This window comes from Macaca fascicularis, chromosome 7 (assembly GCF_037993035.2).
Source record: "Macaca fascicularis isolate 582-1 chromosome 7, T2T-MFA8v1.1".
In the NCBI taxonomy this organism is placed as follows: Eukaryota; Metazoa; Chordata; class Mammalia; order Primates; family Cercopithecidae; genus Macaca; species Macaca fascicularis.
In genome coordinates, this window is record NC_088381.1 from 3,458,948 (window position 1) to 3,479,122 (window position 20,175).

The window sequence follows — 20,175 nt, forward strand, 5'->3', positions numbered from 1 at the left end:
AGAACCTGCCGAGTGCAAGAAGACCCCCCCCCAGTAGACACCATGGCCTGTTTTCAAAACTTTATATTCTGTCCAATTTGACTAACCAGCTTCTCAAGCCTCCGGAAATTATTTTCAGAAATCATCAGTTAGTCTAAAACTGGCCCACCAAATGGATTGTTGCTAATTTTATTCAAAATATAAAAATTCTGCCTTTATATAATGGATCAATTAAGGGGAAATTGCATGATATACATAACAATTGTTTTCTTCACCAAGGTTTATTCTAGAAGCTTTCAAGCCTATTATAATACAAAAGCCAGCGAGCTCTGGGTGGCAGGCAAGGGAATGCATTTTATTCATGTTTGCTTCCCAGAAGCTCACACAGTGCCCAAGCTAGAGGAGGTACTCAGCTGACATTTTCTGAATTAGATTTAATGAACAGGAAAAATGGCTTGTAAAAATGAAAGTGAAGTTCCTCTTCCTTTTCCCTCCTACCTGCCTGCTTTGTCTAGTCAACTGAAGAACGACGAGGTTCATATATTTGGAAAGGAGAGCTTTTTCTCATACAGCGTTGCAGCCTGCGCGGTGGTCATTCTGACAGGCTGAGAAGGGTAGCCTCTGGCCAGAAGCCACAACAGGCACCTAGAGAGTGAGAATAAGAAGTCAGGGATTTATGCTAAGCAGCGTGCCCAGATATGCATATTCAATAAGCATGGGAGGAGTCATGAATATTTATGAAAGGAGAAATGTGCGCATGTGCAGTCGAGCTTTGTGCCTCTCCATAGGACCCATGTTCAAAAAACGGTGTTCTTAGCATGATCCGGGGGTGGAGCTTTTGGACCTCTGACGTCAAAAGGTGAACAGAAGACCCCTCCTCACTGTGCATCCTTCCTGGACTGGCCAGAGCCAGTCTGCCGTTGGTGGTCTGTTTTCAGGAAGAAATGCTGGTTGGTTGTGCCCAGGTGTGGTGGCTCACATCTGTAATCCCAGCACTTTGGGAGGCCGAGGTGGGCAGATCACTTGAGGTCAGGAGTTTGAGACCAGCCTGGCCAATATGGTGAAACCCCGTATGTACCAAAAATACAAAAATTAGTCGGGCATGGTGGTGTGCACTGATAATCCCAGCTACTCGGGAGGCTGAGGCAGGAGAATTGCTTGGCAGAAGGTTGCAGTGAGCCAAGATCGCACCACTGCACTCCAGCCTGGATGACAAAGGAGGGAGGGGAGGGGAGGAGAGGGGAGGGGAGGGGAGGGGAGGGGAGGGCCAGCCAGGAAATCAGTTATCTTTCTCTAGGGGGCCCTTGGCCAAGAGGAGGTTCCGTCCAGTTGGTTGTGGGACTTTTTATTTTGTTTTATTTCTCAGTCTTTACAAAGTCTTTTGTGTTCTTTAACTTCTGAAACCAAATACAGGGAGGGTGTATCGACTTACTTGTTTTATAAAAAGTGTAAACCAAAAATAAAATCCTAAGCCCTCCAACCAAATGAATGGGCCCCCTTCATTGCTCAAGAAAACCCCAGAGAAACTTGAGAAACTGAATCCCCAGTTATGACGGGAAGGGAGGTCAGACACACCTTGTTGTACCTCCTGCTTTTTGGCATTTAGGTTAAAATAGAGATTATAAGACTGGCAAGACCGGGCGCGGTGGCTCAAGCCTGTAATCCCAGCACTTTGGGAGGCCGAGACGGGCGGATCACTAGGTCAGGAGATCGAGACTATCCTGGCTAACACGGTGAAACCCCGTCTCTACTAAAAAAAATACACAAAGCTAGCCGGGCGACGTGGCGGGCGCCTGTAGTCCCAGCTACTCGGGAGGCTGAGGCCGGAGAACGGCGTAAACCCGGGAGGCGGAGCTTGCAGTGAGCTGAGATCCGGCCACTGCACTCCAGCCCGGGCGACAGAGCCAGACTCCGTCTCAAAAAAAAAAAAAAAGACTGGCAAAACAGACTCTTGTGCCAATAAGATACCAAATTATAAGCAAGACCTGAAGTCATGCAAGTCAGGGATTCAGTCATGCCCGACACACCATGAAATCGCGTTAGACAGGTTTCTATTAGCGCAGTACCATGTGGCTTACTTTCCATCCTGACTCTGGTGTAGTGTCACATGACAGCCGACCTGAAGGAGATCAAAACATTTTTCTCCAAAATATATTTCTTTGACACATTCTGAAATGGCTGGTTGGGTGTGGTGGCTCACACCTGTCATCCCAGCACTTTGGGAGGTGGAGGTGGGAGAATTACTGGAGCTCAGGAGTTCAAGGCTGCAGTGTCCTGTGATCATGCCAATGCACACCAGTCTGGGTGACAGAGTGAGACCTTGTCTCGAAAGAGAGAGAGAGAAAGGAAGAGAGGGAGGGAGGAAGGGAAGAAAAGATTTTTAAAAAGGCAAAAAAAATATTTTTTTGGCTGGGTGCAGTGGGTCATACCTGTAATCCCAGCACTTTGGGAGGCTTAGGTGGCAAGAGTGCTTGAGGCCAGGAATTCGAGATCAGCCTGGGCAACATAGTGAGACCTTGTCTGTAAGAATAATTTTAAAATAAAAGTAAATTTTAAAAAATAAATGAAATGGTCGCCACAAGGCCAACAGATTGAAATAGCCCTACAAAGCTATCTTTTGTGGGGAAAATTTGGATCTGTAGAAGATCGCCCTTAATGCAGCCAGGTCTTTCCTTTCTAGGCCTTTCCCAGATCTAGGAGAGATTAACTGAGAGCCTGACACCTTTAAGATCTGAGAGGAGATATTCACCATCTATTCTCTCCAAGGGCTGACACATAAGAGCCTTCCTCTACATAACAAGAACTTTGGCCCCCAACCCCCTTATCTTAACTCAACCATTCCTTTCCACTGACTTCAAGTCTTTAGTCAAAGCTTAATTCTTTCAACCAATTGCCAATCTGAAAATCTTTGAATCCACTTATGACCTATACCCCCTTGCTTCAAGAGCTCCTGCCTCTTTAGGCTGAACCAATGTGTACCTTCTATGCATTAATTTATTATTTCACCTATAATTTCTGTCTCCCTAAAATGTATGAAACCAAACTGTAACCGGACCACCTCAGGTGGACTTTCTCAGAACTGTTTCCTGGGCCATGGTCGCTGATATTGGCTCAGAATAAAACTCTTTAAAATACTTTACGGAGCTGGCTTTTTCCGTTAACAAAAGTGTATGCTGAATGCCCTTGGGAGCTGCAATTAAAGAAGAAGGAAAATGGAGAAGGAAGAGGAGAAAGGAGGGGAGGAGGAGAAGAGACATGAGGGGAGAGGGAGGAGGAGGAGGAGAAAGAGAAGGAGAAGAAGATGAAGGAGAGGGAGGAGGAGGAGAGAAAGAAGACAAGCGGAAGAAGAGGATGATGACAAATATGACACAGGAAGAAAATAAGCAAGGAAAAAGGTGCAGCAGGTCGTGCGCAATCATAATAAAAGCCGTAACTTCCTGAGCTTTGAATCCTTGGGGCACCTCTCCTCGTAATCTACGAGCCTTACATCAGCCTGGCGGTGAGTGCTCCTGCTGCACAGATGAGGAAGAGGACTCAGGATCAGACAGCTGCTCCAGGCTCTGAGGCCTGGAGTGGAGCCTCTGCCTTACCCTAGAGTGTGCCCTCTGTCTAACCCAAAGCTTCCTCCACTCTTGGGAGCTGACTTGCCATACCCAGTTCTGGCTCCTAACTGGAATTCTTGTTCTAGAGTGGATCGGCCACCCTGAAGCCTCATCCTGGGGCAAAAGTTAGCTCGTCCACTCTGCTTGGCTCTGATGTAGAAGAGAAGGCTGCTGGAAGAGCCATTTTTACCTTCTATGCCTGCGACGCCCTGGCTGGCCTGAAGCCCCCACCTGCCCTCCATAGCCAAGCTGCCAATGGTCCGGCCCTCGCCAGCTCCCAGCAGTCCTAGAGCCTCCCTCTCCAAGCCTTGGGTGGCCCAAGGCCTGAGGTTGTCAGCAGAATCAAAGGAGGAGCTAAACTGTCACCCCCAACTTTCATTTGTATTGGGGTATAATTCTCATGCAGGTAAATGCACAGATGTTAAATGTGCAATACAGTTCATTGGTTTTTTAATGTAAACACACACCCACATCACCACCACCCTAAACAAGGTATAGAACATTTCCATCAGCCCAGAAGGTTCCCTCTCACCCATTTCATCAATTCCTCTCCCCACACTTACCACTGATCTGATTTCTATCACGAGAGTTATGTCTGTCCCAGAACTCGTATCAACGGAACCGTGGAGCGTACATTGTTTTGTGCCTGCTGCTCAGCACGGTGAGACGTGTGCATCTCGGCATAGTTATGAGGAGATTCATTCATGCTGTTAATACATATGAGTAATGCGATTTTTATTGTTGGTTAGTATTCCATTGCGTGATTCTATTGTAATGTTTATTGATTCTCCCTTTTTTAAAACTTTATTTTGTTTTTCTAATGAGAAATTTTAATTTTTTTTATTTTTGACATTTTGTTTTTCTAACGAGATTCTTTTTTAATTTGAAATATGCATACAAGCCGGGTGCGGTGGCTCAATCCCAGCCTGTAATCCCAGCACTTTGGGAGGCTGAGGCGAGCAGATTACCTGAGGTCTGGAGTTCAAGACCAGACTGATCAACATGGAGAAACCCCATCTGTACTAAAAATACAAAATTAGCTGGGGGTGGTGGTGCATGCCTGTAATCCCAGCTACTCGGGAGGCTGAGGCAGGAGAATCACTTGAACCCGGGAGGCAGAGGTTGCAGTGAGCTGAGATTGTGCCATTGCTCTCCAGCCTGGGCAATAAGAGCAAAACTCTGTGTCAAAAAAAGAAATTAAAAAAAAGAAATATGCATACAAGAATGTTATGCTTTATATATGATATATGGTATATGTGATGTACATTATGTAAATATGTATTGTACTGCATGCGTGTATATATATGTATACACACATATATTTTTTAAAATAATGATAAAGTAAACTGCTGCATGCCCATGAGCCAAGCTGAAGACAGAGAACATTACCCATACCAGAAACGCCCCACTCAATGTGCCCTCCTCTGACAGCCTGCCACCCCATCCCCAGGGAAATACTCTGAGCTTGGTTACTTGTTTCCTTGGCTTTCTTGGAAGCCCTGTCCCACATGTGCATGTTCACAGACAGTATAGTGCTCAGTTGCGCCCATTTTTTAGCTTCGTATAAACCAGATCACTTGTGCGTATCCTCTGCAGCCTGTTCTTCCTGCCTGACGTTGATGAGACCCTTCCTGGCTCATGCCTGGAGATGCGGTTCATTGATTTTCACTGCTGCACAGTGTCCCCCAGTGTGAATGTGTCTCGTGTGTCTGTCCATTCTGCTGCTGTTGTTGCTAGCAGTGCTGCTGAGAATGTTCAATGCACCTGTTAGGTCACGTGTACGGGTGTGTCTCTAATGCATCTCCAGCCCTTCCCTAAGTGAGTAAGTCATATTAAGCATGGAGAAGAATGCTGTGTCACCTTTTGGTTCTGGCTAAAACAAAGGCTGAATTTCAAAGTAAATGATAAATGGGTAAATGTTTACATACTTTTTAAGCATCATATTTTTAACAGAAAAAGATAATGGCAAGAGAAGATGAAGTACTGTGGTTTCCCCTACTTGAACCCCCCTTATAATTGTGACATCTCAATCCTGGTATCCAGCCCTCCTTGGTCAAGGATTTAGACTGGGATAGGAAGGAAGCAGCAGGGATGGAAAACACCTCCTCTGTCTTTCTGCTAGGGTTGGTGGTAGATGAGTGAGTGTGCGGATCAAGAAAAGGCCATTATCATAGTTCCGAACGTCCCCAACCCTATGGCCCTGAAGACCCTCCTCTTCTCCCCTACACAGGCAGCCTTGGCAGTCTGAAGCTCTCTCCTTATTTTCCCTTTGTCAACCACCAACTTGCTAGCGAACAACTTCACTTGAGTTCTTAATCCTTTGGTGTGGGTATCAGCAGATGTGACCTTGTGCAGGTGTACTTCTTTGTAAACCTCATCATTGATTGTGGACAGGGTAGTTCACTGGTGGCTGAGAGCATCTGGGAAGAAGAGATAGAGAGACATTTTTTAGGACAGGGTCCCTTTCTTAAGGGCCTGCAGAAGGACCAAATCTCTTGTCTGAGTCCTTGCTTTGTTTCTTGTGAGTGGTGTGATTTTTGTGCAAGTTACTTAACCCAGATGTGGCATTCTCATCTACAAATTAGGAGTAATTATAACAGTAGCTGTTCAAGAGTACTGCAACAAAAAATCATGTGACGTGGGAGTGCTTTGTGGATCGTACAAATGCAATTTATCCATTCATCTGTTTACCTGCCTACCTAGTTAGCAACCTATCCCTCTTTCTTGTGTATGGAAGGATGAATGTGAGTGTGAAGGCTTGTATGAATGTATGCATGTGTCCATCCTATGCATGCGTCCGTGTATATACATCCATCCATCCTTCTGCCTGTCGTCCTCTCCATCTCTCCACCCACCCATCCACTTAGCCTTTACATTCATCTGGAAGACAGCAGCCTCTAGGCTCTGGGGTGCAATATCACTTCTCCAATGGCATAAACCTGTCACTTACGGTCAGAGGAATTAGTAAAAGTAAAAACAATATGATTAGTAAACTGTTTTGCAGGTATCAAGGGAAAAGGCGTCTTAATTTTTCAGCACTTGCTGAAGCGCCACTCGTCAATGTATCTGCTCATCCACAGATCCAATCTACTGTGCCTCCTTCCTCCAGGGGCCTCGAGGGAAGACCTGGAGCTGCTGTGTGACTCATGATGATTAAACATTTCACACTCTGTTGTGGAAGGAATAGGATGTATATGTGTATGGGCTACAGCAATAATTCTGTACCTGGTGTTGAATTTGTTAGAACCACTTGGAATGAGGCCTTGGGAAAATGTTATAAAGGTGACAAATCCATGGGCATTTTAAGAATTACTACATTTTTCTGTATAGTTCCAGAATTTAAACTAAAATAAACAATAGCAACAACAAAAAAACACTCCGAGAGAGCACTTATTTGGGGACAAGATTGATTCCTAGTTAACCCATCCCTTGTGAGAGTGACATTGCTGCAGGGACCCAGGACGCTTGGGTGCTCTTCTCCTTCCCCTCTCTGTCCACAGGTCTCCCCTTACCTGGGTAATGTGAGCTTCTCTTCTGCCACACCTGGCCCCAGCACAGCCATGTGTTACGTTTGTGGAGGCAGGCATTCTTTTCTTGCTCCTCTTCTCCTGCATTCTTTCCACAGCCCGACTCTCTCTTTTTTTTTTTTTTTTTTTTTTTAGACCGAGTTTTGCTCTTGTTGCCCAGGCTGGAGCGCAGTGGCATGATCTTGGCTCACTGCAACCTCCGCCTCCCTTCTCCTGCCTCAGCCCCCTGAGTAACTGGGAATATAGGCGCCTGCCACCACGCCCAGCTAATTTTTTGTATTTTCAGTAGAGACAAGGTTTCGCCATGTTGGCCAGGCACAGCCCAACTCTTGATTATCCCAGTGTCTGCTTGGCTGTCTTGCAGGACTGCAGGGTCCTGTGACGAGCTTTGTGCAAAGGACTTCCACAACCAAGTATGAGCAGATGCTGCTCCTGGAAATCAGTGATTCTCAATCTTGAGTGCCAGTCAGATTTACCAGGATGTTTAAAAATGCCTGTGTGCCTAGGTTCCCCGCAGACAGCTGGGGTGGGCCCTGGCAAGTTGAGAATTCCTGCCCTAAATCAAGGCTTCCCTATCTTGGTTCTCAGCTGGTTTCTGAGAACTTGAGCAAAATATCTGCCACTAGAATGGGTAATAGTCTTTTTCCTCCCTCAAATTAAGCAGAACAAAATTAAGTTAGTGGATAAAATTTTCCAAATTTAAATTTACCGCTCCTAAGTTTTCTTAAAATTAGGGAATCTAATTTTTTTTTTTTTATCCAGCTAAATGTAAGATTTAGGGATCTAATTCTGATTTTATCAATTAAAATATAGCCAAAAGATTATGTCTGATTTAGACTACATTGTGCATTTAAATTTTAAAAAACTTGATGGTGGTAAAAAAGACAACACAAAATACGTCATCTCAACCAATCTTTCAGTGTATAGTTTAGTAGCATTAACTATATTCACATTGTTGTACAACAGATCTCAGGAACCTTTTTATTTTGCAAAACTAACACTATAGCTGTTGAACAACACCCCATTTTTCCCTTCTCCCAGTGCCTGACTTTCTGTCTCTATGAGTTAGACTACTTTTTAATCTTTTTTAAAAATTTTATTTTTAGAGATGGGGTCTCGCTATGTTAACCAGGCTGGTCTCAAACTTCTGGCTTCAAGTGAACCTCCTGCCTCGGCATCCCAAAGTGCTGGGATTATAGACATGAGCCACCGTGCCTGGCCCAATTAGACTAATTTGTATAACTCATGTAAGTGGAATCACACAATATTTGTCTTTTTCTGTTACTTACTTATTTCACTTAGTATAATGTCTTTAAAGCGTATCCATGTTGTAGCATGCAACAGGGTTTCCTTCTTTTTACAGGCTGAATAATAAATATTCTATTTATGGCTAGACCACATCTTATTTATCCACTTATTCTTCAGTAGACACTTGGGTTGCCTCTACCTCTCTACTATTATACCTAATGCTGCAGTGAACAAGGGTATGCAAATATCTCTTCCAGATCCTGCTCTCATTTCTTTCGGGTATATACCCAGAAGTGGCATTTCTGGATCATATTGTAAATCTATTCACAACCTTTTGAGGAAACTCCATACTGTTTTCCATAGTGGCGGTACCATTGTATATGATCATCAACCATATACAAGGGTTCTAATTTCTTCATATCCTCACCAACACTTTTTCCACTTTTTTGAGTGTCCATTCTAATGAGTGAGAGGTAATATCTCATCGTGGTTTAGGTTTGCATTTCCTTTTGGTGATCACTGATGTTGAGCACCTTTCCATATACCTGTCAGCCATTTGTATTTCTTCTTTGGAAAAATGCCTATTCAAGTCCTTTGGCCATCTTTTAATCAGATTATTTGTTTTGTTGTTGTTCTGAAAAACATTTCTAGGAATGGAGATTCTATCTGCAAAGCCCAACTGCAACCTTCTAAGTCCGTCATCACTGGAGCATCTGCTCGTGCCTGGTCGTGGAAGCCCTTTGCACAAAGCTCGTCACAGGACCCTGGAGTCCTGCAAGACAGCCCAGCAGACACTGGGATAGTCAAGAGTTGGGCTGTGCCTGGCCAACATGGTGAAACCTTGTCTCTACTGAAAATACAAAAAATTAGCTGGGCGTGGTGGCAGGCCCCTGTAATCCCAGCTACTCGGGGTGGCTGAGGCAGGAGAATCGCTTTATACCAGGAGGCAGAGGTTGCAGTGAGCTGAGATCGCGCCACTGAACTGCAGCCTGGGCAACAAGAGTGAAACTCCATCTCAAAACACAGTTCACATGCACACACATGTGTGCACACACACACGTGCGCACACACACAGATACACATAGACACACATACATGCAAATGGACACATAAATACATGCACACACATGCACACCACACCTTTGACAACTTGTTCCAGTGTTAAGTCCATTTGCTACAACAAAATACCATAAACTCAGTGGCTTATAAAGAGCAGAAATGTATTTCTCCCCATTCTGAAGGTTGGGACGTCCAAGATCAAGGCACAGCAGGTTTGGTGTCTGGTGAGGGCCCATTGTCTGGTCCATAGATGGCACTTTCTCACTGGGTCTTCGCATAGGGGAAGGAACTAGCCAGCTCTCTATACTCCTGCTGCCTTTTTGCTTGACCCAAAGTGGAAAACCCAGAAGACATCCCAAAGGATCCAGTGTGTCCTCAGTGTGCTGCCTGCACAGTTGTGCCGATACAGCCTGCTTTCTTCAGGGATGCAGAGGACCGGCCTGACCTCCATGCCCACCAGCTCTATTGGGCCCAGTCTGTGTATCAAACCAAAGCTCAAGAAATGCTTGCTGGTGATGACGACATCAGGAGAGCAAATGGGCTGTTTTCTGGATTTTTCCAAATGAGCCACCATTTTAATCAGGGCCTCACTACTTGCCCAGTTTAGAATTTTTCTAAAAGGAGTTTTGTCCTCAACATGGAAACTCAGAAAGTTGGGGCTTTTGAATTAAAAAGAAAAAAAAAATCAAGAAAGAAAGGATCTTTTTTTTTTGCAATAGATCATCCAGACACTGTTACATTTTCACTAATGGTGTACCAGAAAAGAAGGTTTTTTTTTTTTCTTTTTTAAGTTAAAATAAACTCACCACGGCCTTATAATCTATTTATAAGGTCCTCCCAGTCTGCCTGATTGTCTCTTCCCATTATTATAAAGTCATCTTTGGTCCCAGTTTGTATAATACAGAGAATTGCTCACCTGCAGTTATTTGGTTCTGGACATTGTCCCCTCGGTGCGAGGCGGCTTTTATGAAACTAAGGCTCATGCAGACTGAATGCAGTCTTGCACCGGGCACAGGATTTAAATAGAACACAGGACTGAGAGAGGGCGGTGGGGCGGGCTTTCCTTTGTTCTAGGAGCCTGGGGGGGGAATGAGAAGCCCCCTCCTGCCCTGCAGGCCTTGCGGCAGGCTTTCTCCCTCTCTGCCCAGTCCGTGGGCTTCCTTCTTTTCCCTCCTGCCCAGTGTGGTCAGGCCATTCCTGGTGTGATTTCCAAGGACGTCAAGGGCAGCCCTGGCCCGTTTCCCCAGTAACAGAGACTGGCCTTGGGAGAAGAGGAGCGGCCTCTCCCCGTGATCTCTGCAGCCCTCCCTTCAGTGCCCGGAGCCAGGCGCCCAAGCCCAGCGCTGCCAAGTTTCCTCCATATCACACGTGGTCTCAACCTCCCGGGCTCCTCGGCCTGGTGATTATTAAGGAGCTGAGTCACCAGAGCCCTTGTGGTCGGTGTCTCCATCACTGATCACTGGCTTCCCATGTCGGTCCCATTCATATTTTCTCTCTTCATCTCCTGGGAGTCCTAGCTGCTTCTGAGATTTCATGGAAAGGGTTATATTGACAATTTGCATTTAGAAATATTATTTTTCTCCTTTTAAGAATAGTTCGTTCTTTCTTTCTTTCTTTCTTTTTCTTTCCTTTCTTTCCTTTTTTTTCTTTCCTTCTTTCTTCCTTTTCTTTTTTTTTTCTTTTTTGAGACAGAGTCTCACTCTGTCACCCAGGCTGGAGTGCAGCAGCATGATCTTGGCTCACTGCAACCTCTGCCTCCCTGGCTCAAGCAATTCTCCTGCCTCAATAGCCCTCCCCCCAATCCCACCCCCCAGTAGCTAGGACTATAGGTGAGTGCTACCTTGCCCGGTTAATTTTTGTGTTTTTGGTAAAGATGGGATTTCACCATGTTGCCCAGGCTAGAAAAAGAGTATTTTCTATTGTCTTCACAAAAATAATGACTGTGAGGCTTAAGAAAAAACGGGGGCTTTTATGCCTGTTTCAGAGTCAGGGGAACCTAAAACCAGCTAGAAGGCAAAATACTGACATCCACACAATGGAACAAAGAGGGTCTTGGCTCTTTCCTCTAAACCAGGGATTCCCAGCTGTAAGTTTGCAGACCCCAGGAAGCCACAGATTGCAAAGTGGCTTCAAATTAGTTAGTGCACCAGGCCCTCTGCAGATGGAAAGGAGGGTGCCTGCAGGCATGCACTGCTGTTTCATTAACATAAGGTGAATTCTTTCTGAACAGTAGCTTTGGATGTTATCTATTTTCTCAATTGGCAGATACTAAAAGAATACTTCTCGACTAGGGCATGTCCACATGCTTGTTTCCCTCTCATTCCAAAGGGCTCCTCATGAGGGGCCGCAAATTCCAGGGAAGGGCCAGAGGCTTAGCATCACCATTTCGCAGAGTGTGGTGCGCACCCAGCCGCTGACGCACAGGACAATTTTAGGGACTCCATGGGCAACATCTTTTATTTAAGTGCGGTAGCTTCCTTTTTTGATAGCACGTATTGATTGTTTTGTTTTTTAAAAAGAATATTCAGTATGTGTTGTTCTCCCCATGTGTCCTGAACTTAACATAAAAATTGAAGGGAAAAAAAGAATACTCAAGTAGAAGTGTGGGTTGATGTAAAGAGAAGGCAGGTAGATACGCGGCTTAGCAATTTTTTGGGAAGTGCTAATTGCAGGCAGGAAGGACATCTGTATGCTGAGGAAGGAAGAGTTGGTAAAATTAATACGTTATAATCCCTGGGATGTGTGATGTCCTGTGCACAAGGGTCTGTGTGTGGTGGGGCCAGCGGTCAGATAGCTGAGCAGGTCCCCGGTCCCATGACTCCTACAGCCTCCCCAAGGACAGCACAGTGAGGACAGTGGCAGAAAAGAAAAGCCCATGGACAGTTCTGCCAACCATTCATCTCCCCAACACACCCACCCTGCTGAGGACCCCTCAGCACCCAAACCAGAGACTCCTCCTGCTCCCACAGGCCAGGGCGGGCTCAGAGTCTGCAAGTTCCCCTGGGCAACGATGCGTAAGGATGAATGTGAAAGACGTGAAGGAAAAAGTTCTCTCTATCCCCAAAGACACACCATTTTCACCATCACCAGGCTTTCAAATCCAAGACTCTGTCTTGGAGTTTTGATCCTCACAGGATATTCCCTTTTTCTGATGTTAAAAGAGTTTGCACCTTCACAGCAGCTCAGACTTGAATATGGAACTCTGCTGAGACCAGTTTGGTCGTGGAGACCCTAACCCAGTGGCACTAGAGGAATTAAGACAAAGACACAGAAACAGGTGCAGAGTGGGAATCAGGGGGCTGACAGCCTTCGGAGTTGAGAGCCACGAACAGTTTGACTCACAGATTTATTAATAGAAAGCCAGTGATGAGCGTAGTTTCTCTAGATTATAAATTAACTAAAAGCATTCCTAGCGAGGAGCAGAGAAACAGGCTCTGGCGGATTATCTGCAGCAAAAGCACGTTGTTAAGGCACAGGCCACTCCTGCTATTGTTTGTGGTTTGAGCAGTTTTCCACTCCGGGCGGGCCCACTTGTCCTTGCCCTGCTCCAGTAAACCAACAACTTTTAGCAGTGTGTGTAATAGCCATCCCGAGCGTGTCCCATTGCTGCAGAAACGCTGTTTATGGCCAGTTTCTTTCAGGCCTGTTTGGGACAGGCTGAGGGCTTGCTACCAGCATGTCCCCCTTTATGTATGTATTGATTTTTTTTGCAAAGGGATAAAGGCAAAGGCAGCTTCGTCATAGTGGGCTACCTCTTGCAGGATTTGGGATCCACATCTGCAGACTACACAAAGACAAAAACCACAGATTAAAAGCACAATCACCATTGAAATCAGAGCCTCCAAGTGTCTTGATCCATTTTAACCAGTTAATAGCTGCTAATTTGTCTGCAGCTCCTTCAAGCACTTCAGCTCCTGGCATTAGCATCAGATATGCCTGAGAAGCTTGAGATAATTGCTCCTTCAGTTTTGCAATATCCAAAGATAAATTTCCAGTATGAACCTTTAAATGTCTGTTAACTCTTTGCCACTCATGCTCTGTTTCATTCTACTGTTGAGGAGTAATGCAAAAATCGGAAATATTCCAATCACATTGTAACTGCATTCTATATTCTAGACTAACTACTCAATCTCCTGGCCACATTACAGTTTGTTGGAGATCATCGATTTGATTAGTTAGTTTCTGGTCTGTATTAGTTTGGGAATTCCACAGCGGAGTAGAATTTTTCTGCCAATTATTTACATAGTCTGCTGTTTGAACTGTGAAATGCAAAGAAACTCCAGCTGCCGCGGCAATAGCTGTAACAGCAATCAATCCCATAATGACTAAAATTAAAGTGGCAATTTAATGCCAAGAGCACCTCAAAATCTTTTGAAGAATTTCGTAATAATATGCCCAGAAGGAGAGGCTTTCCAAGGATGGGAAAGCTTTACAGGTATCCATACTCCTTCTTGGGCTCTTAACCACTAAAATAGAATGATCAGTATTACACAAGGAAGAATTCACACAAGAAAATAATCTACATTCTTGACAAGTCACATCAAAAAGCTCCTCTTTTGGGGCTGAAGTATAGCTCAAAAAACACTTGATCTATGGAGATCAAGATTTAAATCACCCACTACAAACAGGAAAAGACGCCTTATTGTCAGTCCTGACTTGGCTGCAACCGGGGGTGTCCTCGGATCCCTCCCAAAATATCTTCCTTGGCATCTGGCTCATGATAAGGTTTCAGGTGTCTTGGTGGTATCCAGATCGGCTGCTGGTTTTGGCCTGGAGAAACACCAGCATAACCTCTACCTCAAGTTATCATTTTACCTATTTCCCAACTTTTTGTTATTGGATCTCTCCACCAAACCAGTCGTTCTGCTTCTGTCTTTGCAGTGGCTTTCTGTAGATGCTGTTCAGCTGCTGATAACATCTGGCCTTTAGGCAGGCTCAAAAAATTTAAAGTTAATAGTGCTAGATTTAGCTGCATGTGTGGAGTCCTATAATTACTGTTCCCCCCTTTCTGGTTTTGTAACTGCTGTTTTAGGGAGAGATTCATTCTTTTCACAATGGCTTGTCCTTGTGAGTTATATGGGATACCAGTAATGTGTTTAATATTCCATATAGAGAAAAATGTAGCTAGAGCTTGGCTAGTATAGCCTGGGGCATTATCTGTTTAAATAGAAGCTGGAATGCCCATCACCATAAAACACTGCAAAAGGTGATGTTTAACACAGGCAGAAGGCTCTTCTGATTGGCATGTAGCCCAGACAAAGTGAGAAAAGGTGTCCACACATACATGTACAGAAGTTAGTCTCCCAAACGAGGGACCATGTGTGACATCCATTTGCCAAAGAGAATTAGGTTCTAATCCTCGAGGATTACCTCCTCCTGTAAAAGATGAGGAATGTACCATTTGGCAAGTTGGGCATCACTGGATAATAGCTTTAGCTTCTTTCCAGGTAATGCTGTATCTGTGTTTGAGACCAGAGGCATTGACATGGGTTAAATTGTGAAAGTGTCTGGCATTAGATATTGCAGTAGCAACTAGGAGATCAGCCATTTGATTCCCTTCAGTTAAGGGTCCTGCAAGAGGTGTATGAGCCCTAATGTGAGTGATGTAAAAGGGGTGCATTCTACTCCTGACTGCTGTTTGCAACTGGGTAAATAAAGTCATCAGTTGCTCATCTGTGTGGAATCATAGCTGAGCATTTTCAACTAACTGTGTAGAATGAACCACATATGAAGAATCAGAAATTACAATGACAGGCATCTCAAAAGCAGTCAGTGCCTCATTACAGCTACGAGCTCCGCATTTTGAGCGGAAGTATAGTGCATCCAGAAAACTTTACTTTTTGATCCAGAATAAGAAGCTTTACTATTACTAGACCTATCTGTAAAAACATTTTCAGCACCTTCAATTGGTTTAAATTTAGTTATTCTAGGGAGAATCCAATTAGCTAATTTTAAAAATTGAAATAATTTTGCTTTCAGAAAGTGATTATCAAGAACACCTACGAAATCAGCTAAATGGGTTTGCCAAGTAAGACTATTTATAAAGGCTTGTGATATTTGTGCCTTTGTAAGAGGGACAATAATTTTTCCAGGGTCATAGCCATGCAATTTAACAATTCAAGTTCTCCCATTTCCTATCAGAGTAGCAACTTGATCCAAATAAAGAGTCCATGAATTAGCATGTGGAAGAAAAAGCCATTCTACCCAGCCTTGCTCTTGGACAGTAACACCAGTAGGTGAATGCTGAGTCAGAAAAATTAACAAGTCAAAAGTATTTTTTGGATCTATTCTATTTATTTGAGCTTTATGCACTTGCTTCTCAATCAGCTGTAACTCAACCTCAGCCTCCTTTGTTAATTGTCAAGGGCTGGTGAGACTAGGATCTCCTCTAAGGATAGAAAATAGATTACTCATGGCATAGGTAGGAATGCCTAGAGCAGGTCGTATCCAATTAATGTCCCCTAGTAAGTTGTGACAGTCATTCAATGTTTTTAATTAATCCCTACGTATGGTTACTTTCTGTGGCACTATTGTAGTGTCATTTACTAAGGTCCCTAAGTAGGAGTAAGGAGGAGTAGTTTGAATTTTGTCAGGAGCTATAATTAAACTGGTGTGATGAGAAATGGAGTTTTGTAAGTGATAATAACATTGGAGTAATATTTCCCAAGTGGGGGCAGCACAAAGAATATCGTCTACATAATGAATAATGTAACACCGTGATAACTTATTACCAGTAGGTTCAATTGCTTGTTCTACATACGTCTGACACATTGTTGGACTGTTTAACATGCCTTGTGGCAACACCTTCCAATGAAAATGCTTAGCAGGCTGTAGGAATTGTAAATGCAAACCCTTCACACCCTTGCTCAGCTAAGGGGATAGTAAAGAAACAGTCTTTTAAATCTATGACTATTAAAGGTCATTTTTCGGAATCATAGCAGGAGAAGGTAATCCTGGCTGCCATGCCCCCATCAGTTGTATAACTGAATTAATGGCCCTAAGTCAGTTAACATTCTCCATTTACCTGATTTTTTCTTAATTACGAAAACTGGAGAATTCCAAGGGGAAAATGTTGGAGCTATGTGTCCTTTTTCTAATTGTTCAGTAACTAAAGCCTCCAGTTTCTCTTTAGTCAGTGGCCATTGTTCTATCCAAATTGGCTTATCTGTTAACCATTTTAAAGGTATAGGTTCTGGAAGCTTAACAATGGCCGCCATCAAAAGTTATATCCTAAACCTTGGCGGGAATTCTGTCCTTCCACTTGAAGCGGTTTCTTTAACCCTTGTAAATGTTTTTCTAATCCCATGCCAGGCACACACCCCATCTCTGGCATCATACGCTGACTTTGAGGGCTGTATCATTGTTCTGGAATTAACACTTGTGCTCCCCATTGTTGTAATAAATCTCTCCCCATACATTTATAGGTACAGAAGTTACAATTGGTTGAATATTCCCAGATTGTCCATGGGGCCCTTCACAATGCAAAATATAACTGTTCTGATACACTTCAGGGCTTTACCAACTCCAACTCTGTTAAATTGAGTGGGTTGAATTGGCCATGTGGACGGCCAGTGCTGTAGAGAAATGATTGAAATGTCCACTGCTGTATCTACCAAACCTTTAAATTTTTTTCCTCGAATAGTTACTTCACAGGTAGGACGTTTATCTGTAATTTGATTTACCCAATAAGCTGCTTTGCCTTGTTGATTTGTGCTTCCACATCCTTCTGTTGGTTTAGTTTCACTTTTCCCCATTTCCACATACAGCACAATCAGGAACTGTACTATGCGCTCTCCGGGCTCTGCTTTCCAGGGAACAGAAGTAGATATAACAATTTGAGTTTCCCCTTTGTAATCTGAATCAATGACTTCTGTTTGTACCTGTACTCCTTTTAAATTTAAACTAGACCTTCCTAGAAGTAATCCTACCGTCCCCGCTGGCAACACCTGACTGAAGACAGAACATTCTTTAACAGTCCCATTACAAAAGGAGAACCTGGTCCACATTGATTAATAACTTGTTTAAATTATTCAAGTAATTTAAAAGGAAAAAGGCTCAAATGTAGTATACTATTTCCCTGTTGATCAGGTGGGTGTATTCTAACAGGGAACTGCCAAGCATCCATATCACCCTCTCGTCTAGCTTGCTGGATTTCTGCCTGAATAGAAGTGAGAGCGGTCGCTGGAGGCGCTGCTCAAACAGTCACTGGGGCAACTACTTTGCGTCCAGTGTCCTCCGGAAGAGAAAGATCCGGAGGGTCAGGCCACTTTTTTTCTTCAAAATAATGAGGGGGTGCAGAGCGGTAGGGACAAACCTCTCCCTCCTTTGCTGCTTTAGCTGGCAAGCAAACCTGCTCTGTCACCTCTTCTGTTACTTCGTTACACTCTCCTTCTTCCTGATTCCTCCTCCTCGTCATCTGTGTGGAAGGCTCCAAGGTGGAGCGAACCAGAGCCCACCCTGAACAGACAGAAGAATATCCTCAGCACCATCCTTATATGCCTTTTTCAGTGTGCTGCCTACCTTTTTCCAGACCTCTACATCCATAGTTCCTCGGGCTGGAAACAAACCAGGGGCAATAGTTCTCCAATGCACTGAAAAGCTGCATGAGTCGGCTAGTGCTAACCTTCACTCCTGCTTTTCTGAGGAGCTGCCAAAGCAGACTCAAATAAGCCTCGTGCCTGCTTGACCCTTGTCCCTTTGTTACCCTGGTGCTTCGAGCTCCCCTTCTTACTCACCATGGGGACTGTTTAAGAGTACTCGGGTGTCCTCCAGCTGTTCTCCAACCGTCGCTCTGGCGACCCTTTGACCCAGGTTCGAGCCCCCACATTGGGCGCTGCTTGCTGAGACCAGCTCAGTCATGGAGACCCTAACCCAGCTGCGCTAGAGGAATTACGACAAAGACAGAGAAATAGGTGCAGAGTGGGAATCAGGGGCTGACGCCTTCAGAGCTGAGAGCCATGGACAGAGTTTGACTCACACATTTATTAACAGAAAGCCAGTGATGAGCATAGTTTCTATAGATTATAGATTAACTAAAAGCATTCCCACCGAGGAGCAGGGAAACAGGCTCTGGCGGATTATCTGCAGCAAAAGCACGTTGTTAAGGCACAGGCCACTCCTGCTATTGTTTGTGGTTTGAGCAGTTTTCCACTCTGGGTGGCCCACTTGTCCTTGCCCCGCTCCAGTAAACCAACAACTTTTAGCAGTGTGTGTAATAGCCATCCCGAGCATGTCCCATTGCTGCAGAAATGCTGTTTATGGCCAGTTTCTTTCAGGCCTGTTTAGGACAGGCTGAGGGCTTCCTACCAGCAGATCTCTAACACCAGTTTTGGTGAGTTCAGTTCACGTGGACAACTTGATGCTAGTCTAAGGAAAGGAGGGTCAGGAAGGGATGGAAACAAACCAACAAACCTCAAGAAAGCAGCAACGCCCCAGAACCCCGCAGACCGTGGCATGCACAGGTGCCACCCTTACAAAGGCCCGGCCCAAGGGAACAAAGCAGGCAACTGAAGTGTCAGCCTGGCAGAAACCTGCACCCCAGGCTGCAGAACGAAGAGCGGCAGAGAGAAAGTCTTCTCCAGAGCGCAAGGAGGTGGACTGAGCCGCTGCACAGAAACCTCTTTCCCTTCCTGGAGGATTTCCAGGTACGGCACGGCAGACACAGAGGTGCACGTTTCTTTCTTGTTCTCTTTTTTAAAGTAGTTTTTAATTTCTGTTTTTGTGAAAATGGTGATCTCACTCTGTCGCCCAGGCTGGTCTTGAACTCCTGGTCTCGAATGATCCTCCCACCTCGGCCCCCCAAAATGCTAGGATCACAGGTGTGAGCCACCACACCTAACCCCTCGATTACTTTTAAGAATGAAAATATCAGGTAGAACTTTGTTGTGGGTTGAATTCACTGCCCCCCATTCATATATTGAAGTTCTACAGCCGGTTCCTCAGAATATGACCTTACTCGGAAACATGCAGTTGTGTATAACTGGTTAGGATGAGGTCATGTCACAGGAGGGTGGAGCTCGAGTCTGACACGACTGGTAATGTGACCAGGAAAAGAATGCCGTGTGAAGAGACTAAGACACACCTAGAGAGAAGGATAGGTGAAGAGACACAGGGAGAAGGTGGCCATCTGTGAAGCAAGGAGAGGGACCTCAGAAGAGACCAACTCTGCCTATAATTTGATCTTGGACTTCCAACCTCCAGAACTGTGAGACAACCAGTGTCTGTTGTTTAAACCCCCCCAGTTCATGGTGCTCTGTTACAACAGCCCCAGGAAACTCACATAAACTTCTTGTAAATTCTCTATGCTATCCATGAAAAAGATTTTTTTTCTAATTTGAAACAGAAAACAATTAGAGAAAGTTTAACCTCTCCCACGTTGATTCAAGAATCCATTTCTATTATATAATCTAAAATTAAAATTACTGGCAGGGCATGGTGGCCCACACCCATAATCCCAGCACTTTGGGAGGCTGAGGTGGGTGGATCACTTGAGGTCAGGAGTTCGAGACCAGCCTGGCCTGTTACATGGTGAAACCCTGTCTCTAGTAAAAATAAAAAAAAAAATAGCTACTCTGGAGCCTGAGGCATGAGAGTCATTTGAACGCAGGAGGCAGAGGTTTCAGTGAGCCAAGATCACGCCACTGCACGAAAAAAGTGAGACTCTGTGTCTAAATAAATAAATTAAATAATTAAATTAAAATGACTGTTATTCCAAAACAGCTCTTGATCAAGAAGCTTTATTCTGGTAGCTGCATGGATTA

At 44.5% G+C, this 20,175-nt stretch overlaps 1 long non-coding RNA gene across 2 annotated transcripts; it reads right to left on the bottom strand.

The window, feature by feature from the left end:
• Positions 1-152: 152 nt before the first annotated feature.
• On the bottom strand, positions 153-10,673 carry LOC107130160 (uncharacterized). Of its 2 annotated transcripts, XR_010587964.2 has the most exons (5): positions 10,332-10,673; positions 4,550-4,739; positions 4,145-4,288; positions 2,409-2,499; positions 153-624 (listed from the first exon to the last, which is right to left on the bottom strand). It is a non-coding gene; the product is annotated as an uncharacterized lncRNA (long non-coding RNA). The 2 variants fall into 2 exon arrangements; XR_001491931.4 differs by lacking the exon at positions 4,550-4,739 and having other exon boundaries at positions 10,332-10,411.
• Between the last annotated feature and the right edge of the window lie 9,502 nt (positions 10,674-20,175).